The following is a 23,621-nucleotide window of genomic DNA, read 5'->3' on the forward strand; positions in this document are numbered from 1 at the left end:
TTTTGTATAAGTTTATCCGTATTGGCCTTAATCATAGGTGTTCGTATTATTCCCACCTCTGGTCCTCAGCTCTACCCAGACCTGAGCTCCTACCTGCCCTAGAGTTCCCTCCATACATCTGGCCACAACCTCTGTCTGGCCAGACCCTCCTGGCACCAGGATAAGGACAGATGCCTTGTGCTCCCTCTCCTGGGAGATATGGCCCCTCTAATAAGCCTTACAATGATCTTTCTCCTGTGCCTGCTTGCCTCCGCATGGCCCCGTGGGATGGTTGTGAAGGATTACAATAAATACAATGATATTTCAATTCACAACATGCTAATTTATGTGTACAAGGTATCTTGATTAATGTCATACTACCACCATTTTTCACATTTGAGCTTTCTGTATTATTATTGTATAATGAGTGCTTCCTTGCACCTAGAAGAAATGATACAAGTTGAAGGTGAAGGATATACTAATCACCCTTATTTGCTGCTTATACAAGGTGAAAATTAATTATAATCCCATGTATGTGTATATGTACACGTACAGTCGATATATAGTAAAGATAAGAAATAAAATATCACACAGAATAATATGAAGATTGGAGCCAGTGCTTCAATTCTTGTGTAAAAAGGTGTGTTTCCTTTTCCAATTTGGAATTGAGGTTACAAATGAATTTCAGATAGGTATATTAAAGTCTACTTCTGCAATCAGTTCCAGTAGAGCTCAATATAAAAACAAATGATACAGAAACAAAATCAACAAAACATAGCTAGTCTAATAAACAAATGCTCTCTTATCTGAGAGCATTGAAGAGGAATTTCCCAATTGTAACTTGAACTGTCTAAATTGTACTACACATCTTGGGACTTGATTATGCTTAAAATATTTATTTGTGTCTTATGGTCATTTAACATTCATGTTTGTAGGGTCAAATGTCATGTTTTGGCAGTCCTATTTTACTAGGGAATTAATCAACTATGCACAATCTTAACTTTAACACAACACCAAAAAAAGAGAAAGCCCTTAAAAATCAAATCTGTAGCAATACTTCAGATGTGATGCTTTCTGAATTTTGATTGGATCCATCTGAAGTAAATCAGGATAAATATGGAGAGTAAGTGATGCTTTCATTGAGGCTTCAAAACAAATAGACTGAGCAGGTGGAGACCAAAGAAGTTAGAGTGGAAACAGACATTTCTGGGGAAAGCAGTTGAGCCAGCAGCTGATGACATATCTATTCAGCTTCATATATGCATGAGTACATATGTGTGCACACTCACACACATGCTCACACACACACTCATAATATTTCTGCCTCTATTTGAAGTGATTGAGGAAGTGTTTCTAACCCAGAATACTCTTAACCTCAATCACTTGGACTACAATGTCAGAGAACAAATGTGTTCAGTTTTACAGATCTATTCCAAGCTTCATTGAATCCATTGTCAGGTCAGACTGCGTTGAATTCTTGGTTTTATAACCTTTACAGAAAGTTCTCTTTCCCTGAGCACATGTATTCATCTCTGTGCACACACACTGTGAATGAGCCATGAGCACATGTCCACAGCCACTGAAAAAGGAGGGTTTGAGTCATGCACATTAATTCAAATAGCTACTGAGCTAGCACCAAAAGAAATGGAAGCATAGGATTCCCAAATGTGAGAACTTTGTCTCCTCTGTTAGTCATTTGGTAACCCTGGGAATTACAGGGTTTCTTTCAATTACTTCTATTGATAGAATCACTGTCTCTAAAAGGAATCATGGATATACATTGAATCTGCTAGTTGAATGAAAGCCACAATCCATAAACATGAACATGGGAAAGGCTACTCCGTGTTTTCCCTTGCAAACAGCTGAGAGCCAAGTGAAACCTTCTAGCACACAATACTCAGAGCTCCCAAGTATATACAACATTTGAAACATACCAGGCAATATCCAGCATGCCTAGAAACAACTCACCTCTATTATTTACTTAAAAATGATCTCAGAGGGCTGGGAAGGTGGCTCAGTGGTAGAGCGCTTGCCTTGCATGCCCGAGGCCCTGGGTTAGATTTCTCAGCACCACATAAGCAAAAAGAAAAAAGCTAGAAGTGGCGCTGTGGCTCAAGTGGATAGAGCACTAGCCTTGAGCTGAAGAGCTGAGGGACGCGCCCAGGCCCAGAGTTCAGGCCCCATGACCGGACTCCCCCCCCCCCAAAAAAAAAAAAACGATCCCAGAGAGCTTTGTCTGGAGAATAGGGAGAGTTTGAAATAACAAAATGTTAACAGCAATCATTACCTTCCATATCTCATGGGAGTCAAATCTAAGTGGAGATATTGGATCAACAGCTAGAAGTTGGTGGGACATCTACATAAGTTCATCTTATTATCTTATTGTTTGTCTCCAAGGAAAAACACAAAGAGTTAAGTAAGGATGATGAGCTACAGAAGAGAAGCTTAACTATTCAAATTCTCTTTGCTCACTTTATCTTGGTCAACATGAAAATGTGGGCCAAATTCTTCTCATTATTAAGTTGACTTTTTCCCAAGCATTTTGGGATTGACATTCCTGCTATGGTTTGACAGCAGAAATCAATGTTTCTTCCTGGGCTCAGGTTGCTGAGGGCCCTCCAGGCTCTCTTCCGCTACCTGGGGAGCAGGGCCAGGCTAAGGGTCTGGCACTGAGTGCTGCTTTCCTCTTCCCAGTTGCAAAGCTGAGCAGTAAAGTGCATCAGTTTTAGTGGGCAATAAAGATACCCTTCTAGGACACAGAGAAGTTGATTTGTCACGGAAAGTTGATTAAAGTACTTTTGATCATTTTTTACATTCTGATAATTTTTGGACATAGTTAACAGTAAACCTTAAAAATCTAAAGAGTGTCATTTATCTCATCATACAACTTGATCAGCAAGCAGTGCTATACTAGTTAAATGTTGTTCAGAGAGAAACATAACCTCTGGACATTTACTCGACATGTTAGGTCCTTTCAGGTTTATTATGTCCTGATATATCAATGGTGCCTTCTAGGAGCAAATCCATTTTTTCCAGTCCATTAAAGAATTAACAGGCAGAAAACGGTTTAAGTTAAACAGAATAAGTTTAGTTGAAGCGAAAGGAAAGTCACTAAAGTAATGCAGTGAAAGGAAAGTAGAGACACTCTCCTTTCAGAGAGGTGCCCTAAAAAGCAGTCCATTGGAGGGGTTTCTCCTTTATCTCTTCCCCGGGGCATTGCACTAATTGCTTGATCGCTTTTGCATGCACTGTCCCAGCTCTTTTCATTGGTTGAGTGGGTACACAAGGCATTATGGGAACAAGCACTTCAGCAGGAACTCTTAGAGGACTTTGAGCAGAAGCCTGAGGTACATCGGAACATGAAGTACCATGATGGGCCCCATCTTACTGGCTATCTGTTATGTCTATCACTCTTTATCCCTATCTACCTTTAGTTCCTCTCTCTTCACATCATTTCAACAAACCCAGTGTGTTAAATATTCTAGGAGACAGTATTTTCCCCTATCTCCTTGACTAGTTCCTAAGTACGTATAACTGTTACAAATACTCAAGTTAGAAAATCATTATGGACATTAATATAGCCACCCAGATATGACTACTTGAATCTTTCCATCTCACATTATATACAGATCATGTTTTCTCTCCACAACAGTTGTACTGTCTCAGAAGGAATGTGTCTGAATCTATTTTACAAACCAGGAATCCTGGTTCAGGGATGCTTATGTACACAAGTTAATAGAATCTGGACTTACATTTGGACCTATCAATGTCACGGCCCCAACTTTGAATGCAATATCATGCTGTTTCTGTATTTTTCCCATGCACATATTATATATCTCCATCCAGCAATTCAATTAAACGCTGAATGTTGAATCAGCACACCTTTGAGAATGCAAATGTAGAAACATCATGATCTGTGTCCAAACGGCCAGAACTAACTGTACCCAAGGCAAGTATGAGCATCTTAAGAAAAGTCTACATTGAGTGTTAGTTGGTCTTCCAGAGGAGACCTGTTACCCCTGCTTTCCAAATCCATAAGTGCTTTTAAAAGAAATCAATACAATTATATTCTGCACTAATCATCTGAGCCCTGTTAAAAATCAAGTGATTTGGGCTATAAAAACAGGTTCCAAAGATTTTATATATCATACCAAGAGACAAAAACATGCATTCTCAGTTTAGAGGGTTTCAATTCCTTTACAAGACAGTTCTGATTTGTAAAAAACTAAAACTAAAGAAGAAAGGTTTGTTTTCTTATGTATAGCTTCTCTGTATTATTGCCAAAACATATTCCAAGTTGTTTCAGAGTAACGTAGGGACTGAGCTACAGAAAGCAAGGCCTGTTAAGGGTTTTTTTTTTTTTTTTGCCTCAAGGTTATTCTGTTCTTTTCATAGAGGCTTCTTTTCTCTCTTTCAGAATCCCCTGAGCAGTTTCTTTAGAATAGTCATCCTGACTATGAATAATATAATCACCTACAACTTTTATTCTTGTTTTGGCATGTAACCTCTTAACTGGACTGTATGTATTAGGAAGAAAATGCTCTGCCCACCTCATGTATCACAGTATCTCCATTGTAGGTACAGTAATAACACATAGTAGGCTTTTTGTGCTATAATTGTTTTCTTTTAAATATATATTTTTATTGTAAAGATACTGTACAGAGGGGTTACAGTTACATGAGCAAGGTAATGAGTCCATTTTCTATGGAGCACTGTTACACGCTCCTTTATTTTTCCCCTACCATCCCTTTCCTCCCTACCTCCCCAGCTCCTACCTCCCCTCCCCCTCCCCCTTCACTAAGTTGTAAAGTTTGTTTTCAACATCTCAATGTTACAATGGGTCATCTGTATCCTTATTTCAGCATTTTGTTATTTCCCTTCCCCTCCCCAAATTAGAAAAATGTATATATGAGATGCAGGACACCAGAATCAAATTCAGTGAGAACAGAGTTTGGTTGTATCATGGGGGAAGAACATACAAATATACAAAACAATCACACAGTACATCATAAGTACATTAAAAAGAGCAGCAACATATCTTAGGGTTATTTCCCTAACATCACCTTATCTGACCTTTTCTGCTTGACTCAGACATATACTAGATATTGCAAATAAGGGAAACCATGGGACCTATGTTTCTTTGGGCCTGGCTTACTTCACTTAATATAAGTTTTTCCAAGTCTTTCCATTTCCTAACAAATGGGGCAATGTCATTCTTTCTGATGGAGGCATATGTACTCAAATGTTTTTTTTCTTTCATGTGATTGTTTCTAACACATTGATAAGATCATTTCTTTGTTGCTTTGTATGTCCCTTCCCCACAGTATAACCCCTGCTTTCACTGTATTTGATGTAAGTATAATTTGTGGAGGGGATGGGGAAAAACAAATCGTTTAAATAGGGATACAGGTGGACCCATTGCAACAATGAGATGTACAAGATGTTATGTCGCAAACGAATTTTACAACTTTGGTGCAGGGGAGGGGGGCGGGGAAGATGGGAATGGATGGGAAGGGGAAAGAAAGGAGGAGGCTACAATGCTTGATAAGAAATGTACTCATTATCTTGCCCATGTAATTGTAACCCTCTGTACAATATTTTCACAATAAAAAAAAAAGAAATAAAAGAGCACCAACAAAGATAAAACCTCTTGTGTCCCTATCTTAGCATCAGGTTATATGGTCATATGTGCATAGTTTTTGACTTCTTCTGCTTGTCCTAGGCATTTACTAGTTATTGCAGATAAGGGAAACCATGGGACCTATGTGATATAATTGTTCAAAGAACAAAGAATGAGATTAAAAGTCAGGTGTGGTGGTCCAGTGATGGTACAGGTATCCTAGTACTGGGGATACAGGTAGAATAATTTAGAGTTCAAGATGCAGCCTGGGGGCTACATAGGAAGATCTTGCCTACAAACAACAACAGAATGAATGGGATTCAAGTTTTTTTTATATTATTTACCTTTCATAGGATGAAGTGACTTTGGATCATTTATTAGTTTGAGCATCCGTGTGTTTTTTTTTTCTTATCTGCAAAAAAGGAGTAAGAATAGATTGATGACACAAAACAATAAAAACTCTTGGTCAATGTTCATAGAATATTGGCTATGGATTGTTGTCTTACGCTGCTGGGAATGGAACCCAGGTCCTCACATACCTGAAGTAGGAACTCCACCAGTGAGTTAGCACACTATCATTTTTGAGTATTATTTTCATTGCGATTATAATTTGTGATGATCATAAAGCTCAGAATAAATGCTGAAAGCTAAGGCAATGCAGAGCACGATCTGTATTTGCCAGCCTCGGAGGTGGTGGGGCAGAGCAACCTTGGGAAGGCCTGTGCTAGAGAGCACCATGCAGCTCACTTGTCAATGGAAACCTTTAATAACCCTGTATTTACATGTCCTCATGACTTTCCCCAAAATTATCTTCAGGGACCATGACTAGCTCTAGTCTCAGGGTATGGTAATTGCTTTTGCTCAATCTGAGTACAATCTGTTCCACCACTTTTGAGTTATGGGAGGGTGAAATAGATGCAGAGCAAGCTTGCAAGCTACATTAAGGAAGCTCAATATATGCTTTGCGCAGGGACGAAACTTAAAAGTGCCTGAACTTTCAAAGTGAAAACTTCTACAAGGAACATTATCAGGAGGAAAACTTGGGAAACCGAGTGGCAAGACCCTGCAGAGCTTTGACATGCAATGTGTGGTATTATAATGCCGTATATATAGCTAGGCTAGACCTACCTCCACATCATAGAATGTGGTAATAATATAGCTTTACGTAGTTCCACCCACCCAAAGAAAGATGTTTCTGCAGAGACAATTCACACACACACACACACACACACACACACACACACACACACACACACACACACACACACACACCATACCAATGCCAACATTAACTAAAATCTAACATGCTTTTCTTTCAGTTTGAAGAAAATAAGCAAGTACAATTTTAGAAATTTGCCAAAATGCCTCTCTCACCGAGCACACCAACTTACCAATGTCTAGTATTTTTAGGTTATTTGTTAGCACAGACTATATTATTTTAATAGGATACTTTGGTCAATTCCATTGTATTTATCATTGAAGCACTTCATATAATACGAAGAACTGTAAGTATATTAAAATGGATTCAAGTATAGAAGGTTAAGAATATCCAACCTAAATAAAATCATAAATAAGTTAGTCATCTGTTGAAAATAACCTACGCTTAGGAAGAGTACTGAAATTTATAACTAAGAATATAGGAGAAGGCCTACATCAATAAAAAGGTCCAGGGAAAAATGTTGGGAAGGAGAAAGTTAGAAATGTATTTTAAGCTGAAATTTGAGTGGAAAAAATCTATCATGACAACATTTGAGAAATTGATTTGCTATTGGTAACTTTCGTCTTCAATATCTTTTACTCTAAGGATCACACTTACAGGATTGTTTTGTTCCTACTTTGTAGTTTTCTGTGGATTGTTAAGGAGTCACAGCTAGCATCTTACTTTGATTGCCACTGAATTGTTTCATTGTTCTTTATGTTTCTAATTCCTCCTTTTTTTCTTTAAGATTGCCTGTTTGTGAATACAGAATTTACTTTGAGAGTTACAATCTATTCTAACTCTCTACATTTTATTGGAAATTCTAGTTTTCCAGATTTTTACATATTTTTAATGCTCTTGAAATTTAAACATACTTAAGGAAGAAATGCTCAGCCTGTGATTCGTAAGATGTTACTTCACATTTTAAATTTCATGAATTGCAAAACAGTTGATGTGTTAAATGAAACTAACAGATTCCCATTCATCTCTGGTGTGGCTTGGTACCTGTCACATGACTGCATTCGCACAACACAGCCCCTGGAAGCTTGCATATTTGTTGAGTGGAATGAAATTCTAAAACAAACGTCCAGCAGATATTGGATATGAGATATGAACAAAAGGAAGAAGTGCAATACAGAGCAATTTATTTTATGTTGATGTGCCTTGAAACACACACAGAGTCAGAGAGGGAGGGGGTTACTATGCAAAAAGAATTAGTCTTTGAAATATTATCCAAAATAGAACCACTGGACCAGGCATCTTGGAAAGAAACTCTGATGGGAAGCAAGAACATTAAAGCTGTCTTGTCTAGGGTTTAAGGAGGCATTCCAAAAATCTTGTACTGTCTCTGTCTTCTGGTATAGCGTGGCCAATTACCCTAAAGAAGAGCCTAAGTTGATGGCTATGAAAATATTGGGTTGATTCACAGACATATCAATGAAGTAGAATTCCTGGATTATTGATAATCCACATTAGACTTTGGTTAAGAAAGTCACATTCCCTTTTTCAGTTTCTATAACCTTGGCAACTTCAGTACCTCTACCCAGTAGAGCTGAATCCAGACTCAAGGACTAGTGTCCCAGGAAGATAATGCGTTAGAAGTTGCCTTAGCATACCAGGTATTAATAAAGAACATTTCTCACAGTCTCTTCTCCCTCTTTACTCTCACTGAAGACTGCACTTCATCCTTTAGTTTACATATAAAATGCTTGTCAGTGTTTTTCACTCCATAGATTGTAGGCCTTTTTCAAAGCCTTCGCACACCTGTCCTAGTTCATGTTTTATCCCCTTAGAATCTAACTCCAAACCTGGCTTCTTAAAGCAATGAATAAATCTTTATGCACTTGATGTTTTTAAGCCACTTTAAAGTCTTTCATTTTCAGACCTATATAAAGTGATAGAAACGGAGGTAAATTAGTGCTACTGTCCCAGTTGAGCACCCACACACTTCAAAGTGCTTTTAAAGGCAGAGAGACAGGGCATCTTATTACTAGTTTAGCTGGTATTTGGCACACCCCTTTCTCCAAATCTAAATCTAAACTGCATGTCGTACTGATTTAAATCTTAGAATTGCAGTATAAAGCAACTTGTGACATTAGGCCATTTTGTAATTTCAAAATATCTCTTAGAAGCTCAATGATGGCTATAATCATCACCATCATCACCATCATCACCATCATTATCATCACCATCATTATCATCATCATCATCATCATCATCACCATCATTACCATTTATACTGCATATTTTAGTACTATGGAAACCTTAAGAATGAAAGCCAATAGAAATCTATAAGAAAATACTCTGAATCCTAAGTGCTAAACTGAATTAGACATGAATTTATTCATCCAACTTAGTGTATATAAATAATAAATTAACATTCTAAGTCAACAAGAAAATACTAAATTAAAAGAATCAACATATTTTTTCTTTTTAATAGGAATAGTCATAATTTTTACTCAGGAATTTTTTTGTTGAAAATAATTTTCTAAATATCCATCTGACATTCTTGTCATTTAGAAATATATTCTTGTAGTAGCATTTAGAACTATAACAAGTAGTTCTGTTGTTCCTACTAAGAATTCTGGGTTGTTGATTCAGGCCAGATTGAAATAATCTACTTATCAGGTATGATTCAGCAGAAACTTGCTACAGAGACAACCTTGGAAGGACATTTCCCTGTTGGAGACTTATAAAAAGAGAACATCAATAAAGACTCCTTCTTGAGCTTACTCTGAAGAAAACACATATCTATTTGTCTGTGATCTATCTATCTATCTATCTATCTCTATCTATCTATCTATCTATCTATCTATCTATCTATCTATCTATCTATCTATCTATCTATCTATCTCTATCTATCTATCTATCTATCTATCTATCTCTATCTATCTATCTACCTATCTATCTATCCATCATCTATTATCCCTCTGTCACTTATCCATCTATCATCTATTCATCTACTTTTGATTCTACAGATTGTTTTGGCATGACTTTATGTAGATTTATTGAAAAGGATCTCTTCAACCATAAACAAAACTATCAGCTTAATTGTAAGTTAGGGGGGGTAAAAGGAAATATAGAGATGCTTTTCCTATAAGGTAAGAAACTCAGGCACGTCAAAGAATTCTTTTGAACTCAGATGACATATGCTATCAAAAATACTCAATTTAAACAGTAATAAGCACCCACTCTCAATTGTCTATAAGAGTACTGGCATTGAGGTAGTTGGAATCATCTCTAATCTACTTACTTTATATTATATATTTTTATTAATAAGTTTTTTTATTGTGAAAATACCATACAGAGGGGTTACAATTACATGAGCAAGGTAATGAGTACATTTCTTATCAAGCATTGTTGCCTCCTCTTTTGTTTCCCCTTATCATCTCCCCTCCAACACCAAAGTTGTAAAGTTCGTTTTTCAACATAATGTCTTATACATCTCGTTGCAATGGGTCCAACTGTATCCCTATTTCAACAATTTGTTTTTGCCCTTCCCCTCCACAAATTATACCAACATCGAATACAGTGAAAACACGAGGTCATACCTTGGGAGAGGGACATACAAAGCAACAAAGAAATCATCTTACAACTATGTTAGAAACAATAGCAAGAAAGAAAAACCATTTGAGTCCTTATCTTGGGGTTCATTTCACCTAACATCAACTTATCTGACCATTTTTGCTTGTCTCAGACATATACTAGTTATTGCAAATAAGGGATTATTTATATTTTAAACATATAGCTGAGCTGCATTTCTAGTCTCTCATTTCCTGTATCATAATCTGGTTCTTTACATCCTCTAAACCTTAATCAGCTCTGTTTTTGTTATTCCCATTTAACACATAGTAATCAGATTAAGAGAGTTCAAGAGGCTTGCCAAAAGTCACTCCTCTGCAAATCAAGTTCTGAAACTCTGAAAAATTATACTAACATTATTTTGCTTGCTCTTCCTTGGCCAAGATTCAGAAAAGATGTCAGGGGAGTGAGGATACACAATTCTGATCTTTCTGATGTTCAGGCACCTAGCATATCTCAGTCATGAAGAAGCTACTCTTCCTGAGAAGTCTGAATTTCTATGACTTCTGATCCTTCCACAAAGGATTTTATCCTTGCAATATATTTTTCCACTTTACAGAAATTAATTGTATTCCTTATGTCAAGGGTCCACTGCTTTCTGATTCCCCTCTGGGAAAACATCTTTATTTTGTCCTCTGGATCTGGGATTTGAGTCATGGTACTCTCCCTGGAGCTTCTCTTGGCCTTGATGACTTGCTTAAATTTTAATCAACACAAACTAGTGCTTTCCCTAGGGTGGAAACTTTGTTACTAACTTGGACAGCAAATGACTTTTGCCAGTGAAAAAGTGGACTCCCTATTCCAAGTCCCTGAGAAGGGTGTATAGTCAGGTGATGTTATCCATCTCTGGCCCTGGCTTCATGGTTGCCATAAGAAGGGATGCTGCAAGTGTCCCTAGATGAGTCAAAGGCCAGTTCCAAGAAGATGGAGGAGATGTAGAAGGGAGTCCTATCAAAGCCTAGCATAGCCCCTGCTCCAGGAGGGCAGACCATGCGTCCATTTGAAAATTTTGTCTCATTTCCACTGTGTGTTACAATCAGGGTCCTTCCAATTGTTTGGAAGACAGGTTGTTTAGATAAGTTACATTTATTTATTCATGATCCATACATATATAAATGACTAGTCAGTTCTGAAGCTATACTGTAATAATAATAATAACAAAGCTAAAATATAGACAATAAATTGCTGCATAGTTATACAAATCCTATTTCACAGGTTCCATTAGTATCCCTATTTTGGTTTGGAATGAGGCTACAGAGAAGTAAATCCCTTGTGTATAATAAGTTTTCTGTGACCAGAGATGTGGGGCTGATGAAGAGGTCCTAAACTCAGACCTCAGAGCTATGCTCTGCTGACTGGCTCTCTGTGCTAGATTACTAAAACAGTTGCATATATACACCACCCTAAAATGGGATGGAGTCTATGTCTCATATCCCCCATCTAATATTTACTCCAATAAAAGACTAAATAAAATGCAAGTAGGTGGTGTTTGTGACTTTTGAAGCTGCGGCTCAATAGAATTTGCCTTTTTCCTTCTCACTTTAGTTTTCCTGCATTGGTCACCATGTGAGTAAGCTTTCATGGTCCTGAATATAGGAAGCACACTCTTCCAAGTAGGCCATCTTTTTTTAAAATTTTATTTTATTGTAAAGATGCTGTACTGAGGGGTTACAGTTGCATGAGTGAGGCAATGAGTATATTACTTGTTGATCATTGTTACCAGTTCCCTGTTTTTGTCCCACTACCCTTCCCTCCCCACCTCCCATAGTCCTCCCCACCCCACCCACCCCCCTGCACAAAGTAGTAAAATTATTTTCCAAGAAACTGTCCTCTGGGTATCCTTGTTGCAATGGTTCATCCTGTGTCCTTGTTTCAGTGTTTTCTTATTCCCCTTCCCCTCCCCAGATTAGACAAATGTATATACAAGATGCAGGGCACCAAAATCAATACAGTGACAACAGAGGATATGCCCTAGGGGGAAGAACATACAAAGGAAACAACAAAAAAGAAATCACACAGTACATTTAAAACAATAACAATAAAGACAGACCTCTTATGTCCATATCTTGGGGTACATTTCACTTTACATCATCTGAGATGGACATATGTACATAGCTTTTGAGCTTTTCAGCTCATCTGATAAAATTATCCTATATGTATACTAAGTATTGCAAATAAGGGAAATCATGGCCCCTAAATTTCTTTGGGACTGGCTTACTTCACTTTATATGATTTTTTCCAAGTCTTTTCATTTCCTAATAAGTGGGATAGTGTCGTTCTTTCTGATGGAAGCATAGAATTCCATCTCGTGTGTGTGTGTGTGTGTGTGTGTGTGTGTGTACATTTTCTACTGAGGGGCATCTGGGTTGGTTCCACATCTTAGCTATGGTGAATAATGCTGTGATAAACATAGTTGTGCTGGTACCTTTAGTATGGCCTTGTCTGGGTAATGCCCAGAAGTGGGATTGCTGGGTCATAGGAGAGTTCTATGTGGAGTCTTTTGAGGAATCTTCATACTGCTTTCCAAGTGGTTGAGCAAGTTTACACTCCCACCAACAGTGCAACGAAGTCCCCTTTTGGCCACATCCCCTCCAGCATCTGTAGTTATTAGATTTCTTGATGATAGCCATTCTAACTGGGGTAAGGTGGAATCTCAAAGTTGTTTTGATTTGCATTTCTTTTATGGTCAGAGAAGTTGAACATTTCTTCATGTGTCTATTGGCTAACTAGGCCACCTTTATCAGCTAGTTCCCAGCCACTGAGGAAGCTGTCGGTTGACAAATGGATGATCCCAGAGGAGAGTAGTCATGCCTGGCCAGATCAACAGTGGTGTCTAGCTGATCCCAGAGCAAGGTGATAATGCAGAGAATTGTGTTCCTAAATGAATATTGTTAGCATGATTAACTTTGCAAAGTCTCAAGAGGGAATAAAAATGGGTTGTATTATTCAAGTACTATTAAAATAAAAGGAGAATAATCATTTCCATGGACAGTAGGGGAGAGGATAAAAGACTCTATCATAATGTAGAAATATCTCAGATTTTTGCTCTTATTTTCATGGCAGCTTTCTGCCCTCATTTGTTCTTTGATATGGTCTAATATCAAAGGAAAGAACTGAAAGAGTTGCAATTCAAAGAATGGAAGGATAGGTAGGGTCTGAAAAGAGAGAGAAAGAAAAGGAAATAGTTTTAATTATGAAAAAGGAACACACACAACTTCTCTATATTATTCCTAGCATTTTTAGGTCATTCAGGGTTGGCCAGAGGGGGAATATATTAGGAAGAAAAATAGAAAAAAAAAAGTCGAGAAAATGTGCTGACGTTAGGTATGCTGGGTTATGAAAGAGTGAGAGCAGGATGTGAAATGATGGCAAATGCTCTAGGACCTATATACAAATTCCCAGAATAGAACTTCACTTGAGAAAGAGAGCACTTATAGAAATGGCAGCTTGGAATACAGGGACAACTCTGGTTGTTTATCTGGTAGGCACAGATAAAGACTCTCCTTTAACTGGAAACAGAGAAAGCTAGAAAATCCTCTACTCCCATCAGGGCCTGGAAGCTAATAGATGCTGATGAGAAAATGGACACTAATATTCACTTAGTTTGTTGCAAATGTTTAGTACAACTAAACTACTCAGAGTAGACATTTGTCTTAATATGCATGTGACATAGAAATCTATTTCTTTCTCCCCATTTTGCCCTTGATCTGAGTTTGTAGTCTTTGTGGTTCTATACTGAATTATGTATGGCAAAGAGGAGTAAATAAAGTACAAAGGCGTGTGATTCCATAACCACATCATGCAACTGGAACACCGTCACTGGAAAATATTCTGCTTCCTCCTCATTAGCTTAGCATGACCCATTGTAACATTGAGGTGTACAGGACACTATGTTGACAGCGAACTTTACAACTTCTGGGAGGGGAGGAGGGAGGAGTTCGGGAGGTGGGGAGGAAAGGGTTGGTAGAAGAAAAACAAAGGAAGGGGTAACAATGCTCCATAAGAAATGTACTCATTACCTTACTCATGTAACTGAAACCTCTCTGTACAGTATTTTTAAAATAAAAATATATATTAAAAAGAGAAATGAAAAGAATGTGGAAAAGATTTATTTTCCTCCCCTTTCTTCTTCTCTTCCTCTCTACTTCCTATTTCTCTTCCTTTTTCTTCCTCCTCCAACCCCTCACCACTTTCTCGTCCTCTTCTTTCTTCGCCTTTTACTCTTCCTCCTCATCCTTCCCCTCTCTCTTCTCCTTTTTCCCTTGTACTTCTTCTCTTCCTTCTCTCCTTCTTCTGCTCCCTCTTCCTCTTTCTCTTTCCTCTTTCTCTTCCTCCTCCTCCTCTGAATTCCTAACTCCATCTACTCCCCTCCTTTTTATTTTTTGGTCATGGGGCTTGAACTCTGGGCCTGGGTGCTGTCCCTCAGCTCTTCAGCTCAAGGCTGGCACTCTACCACTTGAGCCACAGCGCCCCTTCCAGTTTTCTGGTGGTTTATTGAAGATGAGAGTCTCACAGACTTTCTTGCCCAGGCTGGTTTTGAACCACGATCCTCAGATCTCAGCCTCCTGTGTAACTAGGATTACAGGTGTGAGCCACTGGCACCTAGTTCCCTCCTTCTTCTTTACTGGACATCAAACTTTGGGCATACTAGACAGGTACTGTAACACTGAACCATAAACCCAGCCCTTGCTTTTATGACATAGGGATTCATATGCCAGCTGGCCTCATTTTAGACATTCCTGCTTCTGCCTCTCAAAGTGAACTACCATGCATCTATAGGAGGGATTCTTTTGAAGCTAATTCACTTTTCACATTCTCTTTTTGTCTCTAGCTTGCCTTTGACAAGACTTGTCCTTTGGGAAGACTTGTCCTTTTTTAAAAATTCTGTGCCTTGATTATTTCTGAGATTCCACTATGTAGAGTTATGGTACCTTAAGGAAAGAGACCACATTTCTTTCATACTTAGGATATTTGCTTGGAATTTTGGTAGAAGACAACTTCTTTGGGGAAAATAGTTCATTTTTGTTTCTTACTTTCAGTCTATAAAGTTTCTCTCTTTCTTTCTTTCTCTCTCTCCTTCCTTCCTTCCTTCCTTCCTTCCTTCCTTCCTTCCTTCCTTCCTTCCTTCCTTCCTTCCTTCCTTCCTTCCTTCCTTCCTTTCTTTCTCTCTCTCTCTCTTTTTCTCTTTCTCTTTTATTTTGCCAGTGCTGGGGGCTGAACTCAGGGCTGAACTTGAACTTGCTCATGGCTAGTGCAAGGCTAGTGGCTCTTTCTGAGTGATTTATTGGAGATAAGAGTCTCATAAACTTTCCTACCTTGGCTGGGTTTGAACCAGGATCCTCAGATCTCAGCTTACAGAATAGCTAGGATTATATGTGTGAGACACTGATGCCTGGCTATAAAGTATTTCTTGAAAGTGCAGAAATAAATGCCACTTTTGATTTCAGCCAAATTTCTTTTTGTGAAAACATGGTTGAGGAGCATGGCCTTTAATTATAGATCCATTTATTTTTTTTTCAGGGGTGCAGTGGGTACATTACATTGTATTTTGGTCTACATCTTTAATCTTCCTCATTGGTGGGAAGAATAGGAATAGTAGCCATGGGAATGGCTGAGGCTGGTAGACTAGTTTATGCTCCCAGCATTAGTAACTTGATCTTCAGTAAGCTTTCAAGCCTTTTCTATTAGCATTTAACAAGACAGAAATTGAAATCCCAAGAGATAGCCCCGTCTCTGGAAATCTGGAAAAGAGTTGATTGACTTGAAAGTACAGAGGTTTTTGGGTTCCTCTGTAAAAAACAATGCTATATATGTTGTCTTTATGTATATAAATCATGAAATGCAGGCGGGATTTGGAGAATCATGTCTTTATTTTGTGATACATGGTTGAGTTTTAGTATGACCTAGAGCCAAATTTGAGCCTAGAATGTGCAGATGGGTTTAAGTATATCTTGTAGTTTTGAAATTTTTATCTCAACTTTTGATCTTGGAGGATGAAATGAAGGAAGTCTCCTCTAAAACCATGGAGTGACAGGTGGATGACTAGCAAGTGGTTTCAGGTTTATGTTTTTATCAGAGTTTGCCATACCTTAAACTCTTGTCTCTTTCAAATTTAGCAGATTTGCAATTAATAGGTACTCAAAATCCACAAGACATAAAGTGACTCACACAGAAGATCATTTGATAGTTCCCTGGTTAAAAGGTTTTAAAAAGTAGCCAACCTATCCATAATAATGGCCTAATTACAGACAAACACACTAAAGTTTCTACAAATATGAAATGAAATTTTCCCAGATAGCATTCTTATCTCCCAAAAAGGCACTGATGGAATATTTTATGTACTTGAACATAGTAATTATTATTGAGTCAGTATGAATCACTTTTTAAATGTGATCTGAAATTACAGCTTTGGGTCACCCAAACTTTCTTAACTTAACTTCATCAAATCTTGTGTACAAAGTAGTACTTTGACTGAAAAATACCACTTGTCACTCTGCAGGCCAACTCTGGCATACTAAAGGAAGTTTTACCCTGCTGCAAATGCCCAGCCCAAGGATTTGTGCAGACTAACAAAGTAAAAAACTAGGGCAATAAGGGACCTGTGAGCAGGAGATGCTGTCAGACATGAAGAGCCTCAATCAGAAATGAGTGCCATACTTAAGTAGTTCTGAACCAAGTGCAAAGAGAAGTAGTTGGAAAAAAAATCGATTCTATAATGTGAAATTTTCGTTTCAATTAACTTTATCCTGAGTGCTAACTTTACAGCTTCATCAGTCTATGGATGGGAAGGCATTTTAGCCTGTCCTTTTTCTGCTTCAGGCTCAGCTCTATGTTAAATACCTAAATGGTGCATTCGGTTCACCCTTCCTCCCAAAACAATGACAGTTAACCATGACAGTTAATGACAGCTATAACTTCTTTGTAACCCCTTTTAGGGCTCTCTCCCCCTTTCCAGGACTCCTGCTTCTAGCTTAAGCAAATAAATATAGTACTCAATAAAATGTTCATAGTTTAGTATGTTTCTGGTATATATTTTTTTATTGTAAAAATACTGTAGAGAGGGGTTACAGTTACATGGGTAAGGTAATGAATGAGTACATTTCCTATGGAGCATTGTTACCTCCTCCTTTGATTTCCCCCTACCATCCATTCCCTCCCCACCTCCCTAATGCCTCCCTCCCTGCCCAAGTCCCCAAATTTAAGATCAAGAATTGGCTGTTTAATGTTGGGAAGGATGGATTGATACAGTCTCTCTGAAACTAGCTAACAGAGCTGTATCCCCTACAGATTGGCTAATGTACTCTTCACATCAGGCTTGGTTTCATAGCTGGTACACTGGGGGTAGGGACTTCAAAATAACTTCTGCCTATGTAATACAGATAGTATTTATTTCTCTCCATAGATACATGAATTTTTAAAATAAGTTTTTAATTGTGAAAATACTGTACAGAGGGGTTACACTTAAATGAAAAAGGTAATGAGTGTATTTCTTATCCAGCATTGTTGCCTCCTCCTTTGTTTTTCCCCTACCGTCCCCTTCCCTTCCAACTTCTCAACTACATGCCCCCCCATCCCACCTGTATTGTAAAGTTCATTTTTCTTCATAGTGTCTTGTACATCTCATTGTTGCAACAGGTCCACCTGTATCCTTATTTAAATGACTTGTTTTTCTCCTTCCCCACCCCAAATTATACCAACATCAAATACGGTGAAAACAGGGGTTATACTTTGGGGGAGGAACATACAAAGCAACAAAGAAATCACATGATACCTAATAAATATGTTAGAAAAAATAGCAAGAAAGAAAAAAACACTGTGTCCCTATCTTGGGGTTCGTTCCGCTGAACATTATCTTATCTGACCGTTTCTGCTTGTCCCAGACATATACAGTTGGACAACCTATGCTTTCATCAACAGAGAAACCCTACACTGCTTCTAACTACTAATTTCCTCACCTATCTCCTTTCCTATGATGTATTTAGTGTCAGGACTTCTACAGTAAGGACTTACTGCCATGTCCCATTCTCATTCTGGATGGAGGTGGGAGGGTTATGATTTTTAGAATGAAGACATACAAGAGATACAACATGGTTTTCATAGACTTCTGAAACATGTAAGAGCAGATGGATATTGTAACGATTAAATTCCTCTGCCCCAACTCCAACCTCTGCTAAAAGAGGGCTCAGATTCATACCAGAACAATGTATCAAAACCCATTCATTAAAGTGAAGGGCAGTGAAAGCTAGAGAACCTACTGCAAAGGCTAACGATGTAGTGATGTTCGAGAAGATAGTCAACCTGAGAGGCAAGGAAAGGAAGGGAGTAGTCAAAGCAGGACTAGCAAAGAACTCATTCTATAGGATTGAAGTTTGTGTAGAAGAAGAAGTTCAAATAGAAGATGAAGTTCCATCTGTTCTTAAGCATCTGGTACGATGGTTGATACATCTTAGACACTAAGCACCACTTGTGTGAACTAATTTGTTTTGTTTTGTTTTTATAGAACAAGCAAGATTCATACGGGCCAAATTCAGCACAGACATGAACACTATGTTTACCTCTCTATTTTTTCTAGTTAGGTACATTCAATTTATTATACCACAGGTCTTTTTAAGAATCTTGAAAACAAAGTGTAACTTTAATCCCCACAAAATGAAACTACAGGCTTTTGAATATCATTTCCAAGGTCCATGGATCCTCTAAAGGTTGTTCAAGACATTATAATCCACTGAGAGAAGAAAGAGAGAAGTAATCACTTCATGATTTCACAATGCGGCACACTTTCTACTTTCCAATTTCATTCAAGTGAAACAGAGAGATCCTTAGATTCTTCACAGATATATTCATCCTACATTATCCCTCTCATTTCCCACTCCACTACATTGCTTTGAAATGATTCATATGCATGCACAGAGGTTAGATCCACATAGCTACTGAAAAATGCTGGCACTTCTAAGTACATCTCTCACTTTTGATCATGAAAGGAAAGTCACCTAAACTCCTAAACTGACAATAATCTGGGTACATAGAATGGTTCTAGATGAGATTGGTATTTCTCATATCTTAATGTCTCTACTAAGGCTGCAGCAAATACTGATGTCTCTATTAATCAGCCCAGAATCATGGTAGGGAAGCAAAGGCAGAGGTGAAGTACATGAGCCCCACTTAGTTAGTGGCTGTACGTACCGTAGCACCTCAGGCTCAGTATAAATTTTGGAAATAGTGGTCAGTAACTCAAGAGGCAGAATGTGCCTTCTTGTCAGGATGTATCTATGACTGTAACCACACAGTGGTATACCAGAAGGTTTAAGAGTTGTAAGGAAATCAAGTCTTCAGAGATCTACAGAATTTCAGACCAATTTTGACCCAGTTAATGTGACCACAAATTCCTATGGGTTCTGAAACACAAAATTCTTAGTAGAACCAGAGGAAAGTACCTGTGGTCTCCTATATTCCAGTTACGTTAGAATCCAAGAATGAAATTTCTGAGACTGTGTTAGAAATCATGAAGCGGGTACACAGACAGCTTTAAAGTTGTGTTCTGTCACAATCATCTGTGAAGTTAAAAATCTGTTTTCTATTGGGAAAGGCTAGTTGGTCAGAAGTGGGCAGGCTGAGGAAGAAGTTGTTCACTAAGCTTAGGTGAACAGGAAGTTATTCCCCAGGATTTACTGTGTGCATTTTTACATTTCAAATTCATCTGATTCATATTACATAAACCTCTTCCGTGCTAGGAAGCCTAGTTTGCTGATTAACTATAAAAAGAAAACCCAATCACTTAGAAACCAGATGGCCTGGATTCAAATTGTGCTACTTTCCTTTAGAAATGATGTGCCTTGGATGAGTTCTTCGTCTTTTCTTTTCCTTATCTCTTCATCTTTCAACTAGAGATAGTTGTAGCCTAAGTTTTCATTGGGATTTAGAATTTCTAGGGGAAAATTCATGCAAATTACTTGGAGCTTTGACATACAAAAGCTAGTAGGTAAGTACCAGCTGTCACGCTAAGCAAAATTTCATAGAAGTGAACATTGAAGGGTTAGGTTATTTGACAAGCAGCCTGGGGGCATACAGTAATGGAAGTTGGTTAAATGAGTCTAGCATACTTGTCCTGAGCCCATTCGATGAAGCTTTGAAGTAGGAGTATGGACTTTCGGTCTTCTCAAGAGCATGTTGAATTTTTTACTCTTTGCACAAAAGAGCAGGACTACATGCGTGTTTCCAGATTAAGCCCGCCACCTTCCAAATATCTAAACAAATAGCAAAAATTTGAAAAAGCAAACCCAAACCCTGAAATTATTTATATGAGTAGCATTTAACATCATGATTGGTGATTTCCTTAATCCCTGTGCTTCAATTTGGCTTGTTGTATGGGACAAAAAACAGCATCAAATCCTTAAACACTTCTCCATTCATGTACAGCAAGAAAAATAGAGACTCTGATTATTCCTCTGATTACCTCTGTCTTCTTGGTGGCCATTGTGCCTGAAATTTGGAAAATGTTCATGAGAGTGGCCTAGCCCTGTCTAGTTTGAATATCAGGACTGTCTTGGTATCAGTTCCTTACCAAATCACTAAACAAAATAGTTATTCTATTCTGTTACTCACAGATAACCCCAGGAAAATCTGCCCAGGGCACAAGGATTCTAGAATTATCCCAGGCTTCAAGTTCTAAATTACTTCCTTAGTCAATCTGTTTCCTGCCTGAAGTTTGGCTTCTTGTTTTGATTCCAAAACAGATTTCCTATGTTTGGTAGCAATTGTTCGCTAGAACACTGATCTTATTTCTCCTGTTGGACACATTAGGGTTAATATTGTACCTACCATACCTAATATTGGTTTTGAATAAATTTTCCTCAGAGCCTGAAGAGCACTCACAGAACCTGTTTGATTTTATTTGATCTCATTCAACTTTATTCAATATAACTCAAACATTTCTTTTGTGAAACTAGCCACCCCTCCTCCTGACTATCTAGTCAATGACCAAAGACATGATGGAAATACCTAATGAAAATGAAATATAATAGATTAATAGGAATATTATGCCTCTCCTGATCTCCTCATTTTAACTTCATGTAAACCTCATATATCCATTTTCTTTTTTCTCTAGAGCAAAAGTCTTCATCCCACGAGAGGTAAGGCCAGGTTCTGGCACAAGGTATAGCCAGAAGTGGGAAAACAGCCATGTTTGCCTACGGAGCTATGGGAAGATTATTTTTTCATGTATATATGGAAAAGAGTGTGAAGGTTTAGAGCAATTTCTTAAAAGATGTGGCCAGTATCTGGACTTTGTAAAACTGAAACTTTGGCAGTGTATTCCAAATCACGTATCAAATCTCTTCTCCCCTTCCCGCTGACATTAGGGGCGGTGATGTCACATACGGCATGCATTCACATCCATACCCTCCACACTCCCACACCCCCACTCAGCATTTGTCAATAACCTGCAGTAGGCAGTAATAGTGGGAACACATATGCCTATTTTCTGCACCAGAAACAGCCCTTACTTAGGTGCTACCCCTTCCCTGGAGATAGGATTTCCATTGTCATAGACCCCCTCTAGGTCCCTTATATCATTCTTTTCCCTTTGTCTTTCTTCAGGGAAACTACAACCTATGAAGAGACCTCACTGGGTCTCTGGGTCTCACTGGGTTAGAGGTTCTGGGACCTCCCTTGCTTATCTACCTGCTGCTTTTCCAGCCTCACTTAGGTTTCCCATAGAGTTGTATTGCATGCCTACATTTTGTGAAATGCTCCATGTTTGCAGAGAAGTTGGTATAATATCTGGGGACCAGGATGATATGGAACTATGGTAGAACCCTGACATGTGTTGGTGATAAACTTCTGACTGCCAATCTATCAATTGTTAACCACTGTGTTGCCAGGACCTAATGAAGTGTCATGAAGAAGTAACTTACCTCAGACCATTAGCAAACTCCAATTTCCAAATGCTTCTCCAGTGAATCACTGCTTGTCTTGTTTTATTCAAAGCTCTGACAAGGTTTGCAATAAAAATCTGCTCAAATTTTCTTAACAGGAGCCTCCTCCTCCTCCTCCTCCTCCTCCTCCTCCTCCTCCTCCTCCTCCTCCTCCTCCTCTTCCTCCTCCTCCATCCTTCCTTCTCCTCCTCCTCCTCTTTCTACTCCTTCTTCTTCTTTTTGTCAGTCGTGGGGCTTGAACTCTGGGCCTGGGCTCTGTCCCTGAGCTCTTCAGCTCAAGGCAAGTGCTTTATCACTTGAGTCGGTTTTCTGGTGGTTAATTGGAGGTAAGAGTCTCACAGAGTTTCCTGCTTTGGCTGGCTTTGAACCATGATCATCAGATCTCAGCCTCCTGGGTAGCTAGGATTACAGGCATGAGCCACCAGCACTCCAGCCACTGGCTGGCTGGAGCCTTCTTAATAGCTTAATCTCTGAACTCTCTACCTTCCAAATGCACCTCTTTAAACATACACATACTTAAACACATGCAACACTCATGAAATGCATTAAGCAATTCTATGAAAATGGACTTACTTTAATTTCTCTAAAGGTTCTTTTCTTTTTTCCTTAACAACTTGCAGAGTGCATTTCGTAGTGTTCAGAGCACTATTCTAGAGTTTTCCACAGCTGATGACCTAGCAGAATGACCTTCAACAAGTAAAGAAGGTGAATTTAAGGTTTTTAGGAAAGCTTAATTTATCCAAAGAACTAGCAAGAGCATAAGGTTTCTTGCAAACTGGCCATAAATACTATTGTTAACTTCCTATGTAGACGATATATTGGGAAGTGCTAAACTGAATTATTCTTGCTAGTCGCACGGTTCATTTTCTTCCTTACTGAATCAATTTTGGTTTCTAATTTTAAGTCTTCTATCAAAATGAGGTCTATTATCAGTGTTAAGCTAAGGATTGTTTTTTGTCAGTTAGGCAACAAAGACAATGACCCTCTGTGACTCCCACATCTCCGTCTGACTCCAGCTGAGGTAATAATGTTTAGAAAGGAGCCATGCTCTGCTTCAGCCCTGTCTCCTAATTGCATGTTCTATGCTGATACACTTGGACAAAGTGAGGAGAGAATATCTTGGCCCCCCAAAACCCTGGGAAAATCAATATTTTCTGCATTGTTGAAACAATTTTTTTCTTTTTATGTCTGATCATTTACCCTAGATGCTTATGCGTACTAGTCAAGTTTTCCTTTATGCTTATCCTTAGACTCCTTTAAGTATTTAAAATGCCTTTAATATATAACAATTGGACCTGTCTAAGTATGC

This window comes from Dipodomys spectabilis, unplaced genomic scaffold (genome assembly GCF_019054845.1).
Source record: "Dipodomys spectabilis isolate Male_0828 unplaced genomic scaffold, ASM1905484v1 ptg000365l, whole genome shotgun sequence".
Classification (NCBI taxonomy): Eukaryota; Metazoa; Chordata; class Mammalia; order Rodentia; family Heteromyidae; genus Dipodomys; species Dipodomys spectabilis.